General features: G+C 30.2%; 1 non-coding gene across 1 annotated transcript; it reads right to left on the bottom strand.

The window, feature by feature from the left end:
- Nucleotides 1-529: 529 nt before the first annotated feature.
- TRNAQ-UUG (transfer RNA glutamine (anticodon UUG)) lies at nt 530-601 on the bottom strand. The gene has a single exon. It is a non-coding gene; the product is annotated as a tRNA-Gln (tRNA).
- Nucleotides 602-4,010: the final 3,409 nt, after the last annotated feature.

Here is a 4,010-nt window from a genome sequence, read left to right as displayed (position 1 = left end):
CACATTGGAACAACAAATTCAACGGCTATTACCTTACATAATTCAATCACCAACAGGAAACATCAAGTAAGCTTAATTTAATAAATCACTATAGCAAAATGTTTGATTGCATGCCCATATAGTCAATACTCAGTAATTGCATAAAACGATTGCCAGATTGTTTACAGAGATGAACATTTTTTCCTTCTTTTCTTTTGCTCAATATGTAGAAATTTTGACAAAAAAAAATTATGTATGAACTCTTGAAAATAATGTATTAGTTTAAATTTTGTTCTATATAAATATCCGCTCATCTTATTTAAAAGTGAGTTGAAAGGAATTTTATTTCGTTTTAATCATAGAATAACAAAGTTGAAAAATAATTTGATTATATTCTCTTTTTTACTTCACTTATTTTATACTTTTCCAGATTCTTCTGATTCTAGTTCTATTCTCAGTTTCTTACTGTGGTTAATTTATATGAGAATAAAGCTTGTTTTAAATATTTTCTGATAAAAAAACATACAACCCTTTTACAACCAGAAAACATAGGTCCTACCGGGAGTCGAACCCAGGTCGCTGGATTCAAAGTCCAGAGTGCTAACCACTACACCATAGAACCATTTTGCTGTTTCCCTAACAAAATATTTTTATATTGTTGTTCCTATATTGTGGGTAAACAAAGAATGTTTAATCAATAGTTATCTGCAAATATGTTCGTAAAGTCATTGTTGATTGAATAATTGATTATTGGATTGTGATTTCTGAGGACACTGTAGAGCTAAATTGAAGTGTTCAATGCAATTTAGCAAAGTGCACGTAAGAGTGTAAGACATATCCTATTGTATTTATATATTTATCTTACATCCTATGTAGTTATTCAAAAAATGTAACTTACATCTGAAGATATCATATAATGAAACGTTTCTTTAAAATATTAATTGATAGGCATTGTAGTTATCTTCACTCTCTAAGCTAAGGACCTAACTTTAAATTCCAATAATAAAACAATTTTACCATAGAAATTGCATAAAATATTTATATACTCGCAACTACTAAGAAAAGAATTTTATGCATGCATATACATATCAAATGAATTTTAAAGTTTCCTTTGTCTAATAAAAAATAAAATTTTGTGTTAATAAAAAAAGACATAATTAAATAACACAATTAATGATGGCAGTTGCACATTTGAAAATTAATAAACTTGTTTTTTTTTTTTTCAGACCTGCTACATATACAAAGTTTTTTGGCTTATAAACTATACAAGTTGTTTCAAGTCCAAGAAAAAGTACGCGCACTACACTCCTTTACAATTGATCGTAAACGCACGCGCCTTAATCAACTGTTGCGTTTTTCCAAAACACGTTTATTATGATAGATTCTTCCTCTTCTTTCTCAATCAAAACCCAAACTGTCAAGATTCAAACCACATTCAAAACAAACTACAATTCTGAAAAAACATTCCAACTCCTCGCGAAGAGTAGAAGAAAAGATACAAATCTCCATAAAAAATCACCAAAAAGAACGAAGAAACATTATTCAAGGTACTGTTTTACTATTCTTCTAGGTTTTTCACATTTCTATTATATGAAATCGAAGCACTATATTGTCAGTATTTCTCTCTCTGTTTCATTTTTCTTGGTTTAGATCTCATATTACTGTTCTGATGACACTGTTTTTCGTTTATGCTATTTCACGTACTTCTAGTGAATGCTTTAACGTGTGTTTTGATCTGTTTTGGTACATATTTTGTGCATGTTTACATGTTTTTTAAGTAGGTTTGTGCATGCTTACATGAAACTCTTTCTCTTCTAAATGATTTTTGGGTATATATGTCAGACTTGGCATGCGACTGTTGCTTCTAGTGGCATTTTGAACTTAAATATCTTTTTGAAGTCTAATTGGTACTGTTCTAATTGTGCTTGACCTTGTAGTGTCATTTTATGCATATTTGGTTGAATTGAATATGATTTTGAACTGATTTAATTTCGTTTAATTGAAAAAACAAAATGTTTATGGGACTAGTTTTGGGTTTATGTGGCTGATATTTAGGTGTATCTAACTGATATTTCGGTGTATGTCTCTGATTTTTTGGTGTATTTTTTATCTATTGACAGCATCTCTTTTTTATTGCAGTAAAAAATGGAAAGTAAGAACCAAGGTGAAAAAAATACAATATAAGCACAAATATGTCTTAGAATAAGTCAATTTTTCCTAATACAAATATATCTTATTTTAATGACTCTAATTTTGTTTTTCTTTTAAAGCAAACCAAAGACTTGAAGTGTGCCACCGGATTGTTGAGTGAAAAATTTGAAAATATGAGCGAGGCAAAAAAAGTGATTATTCGGGAATTAGGTTTTGGTGGACTGATGCACATCCCCCAATGAGGCTAACTCCTTTAATTTGGACAAAAACACACTCGAAACAAGCTATGGTTGCTTTAGAGTTAAACCCAGCACAATAGGGACTACTCTTGGCCTCAATGCATCAGGTAACTGATTACAGAAAATTTCTGTACTTCTATTCTTCGTAATATCTTATTCTGCTATCATGTAATCAAGAAACAAATATAGGTGTATATGAGTGATATTTGGGTGTATATAAGTGATATTTAGACTGCAAATCACTTAAAATACCCCAAATATCACTCATATACACCTATATTTATTTCTTGATTACATGATAGCAGAATAAGATATTACGAAGAATGGAAGTATAGAGATTTTTTGTAATCAGTTATCTGATGCATTGAGATCAAGAGCAGCCCCTATTGTGCTGGGTTTAACTTTAAAGGAACCATAGCTTGTTTCGAGTGTGTTTTTATCCAAATTAAAGAAGTTAGCCAACTCCTTTAATAGTTTGTGATGCATCCTCATTGGCGGGATGTGCATCAGTCCACCAAAACCTAATTCCCGAATAATCACTTTCTTTGTCTCGCTCATATTTTCAAATTTTTCACTCAACAATCTGGTGGCACACTTCAAGTCTTTGGTTTGCTGTAAAAAAAAAAACAAAATTAGAGTCATTAAAATAAGATATATTTGTATTAGAAAAAATTGACTTGTTCTAAGACATATATTTGTGCTTATATTGTATTTTTTTCACCTTAGTTCTTGCTTGCCATTTTTTACTACAATAAAAAAGAGATGTTGTCAATAAATAAAAAATACACCAAAAAATCAGAGACATACACCCAAATATCAGTCAGATACACCTAAATATTAGCCACATACACCCAAAATCAGTCCCATAAACATTTTGTTTTTTCAACTAAACGAAATTAAATCAGTTCAAAATCATATTCAATTCAACCAAACATATATAAAATGACACTACAAGGTCAAGCACAATTAGAACAATACCAGTTAGACTTCAAAACTCCTAATATATATAAGAGGAAGAGTCTTTCATATAAGCATGCACAAACCTACTTAAAAAAACATGTAAATATGTACAAAACATGTACCAAAACAGATCAAAACACACGTTAAAGCATTCACTAGAAATACGTGAAATAGCGTAAACGAAGAACAGTGTCATCAGAACAGTAATATGAGATCTAAACCAACAACAGTGAAACAGAAAGAGAAATACTGACGATATAGTGCTTCGATTTCATATAATAGAAATGTAAAAAACCTAGAAGAACAGTAAAACAGTACCTTGAATAATATTTCTTCGTTCTTTCCGGTGATTTTTTATGGAGATTTGTATCTTTTCTTCTACTCTTCGCGAGGAGGTGGAATGTTTTTTTAAAATTGTAGTTTATTTCAAATGTGGTTTGAATCTTGACGGTTTGGGTTTTGATTGAGGAAGAAGAGAAAAAGCCTGTCATATTGAGTGTGTTTTGGAAAAACATAACAGCTGATTAAAGCGCGTGCATTTATACTCGATTGTAAAAATGTGTAGTACGCGTATTTTTTTTATACTCGATTGTAAAAATGTGTAGTACACGTATTTTTTTTTTATTTGGACTAACTTGTATAATTTATAAGCTAAAAACACTTGTATACGTAGGAGGTATA

Source organism: Arachis duranensis, chromosome 6, assembly GCF_000817695.3.
Source record: "Arachis duranensis cultivar V14167 chromosome 6, aradu.V14167.gnm2.J7QH, whole genome shotgun sequence".
NCBI lineage: Eukaryota > Viridiplantae > Streptophyta > Magnoliopsida > Fabales > Fabaceae > Arachis > Arachis duranensis.
The sequence above is the reverse complement of the archived record's forward strand: the minus strand, read 5'-3'. Positions and strand labels throughout refer to the sequence as shown.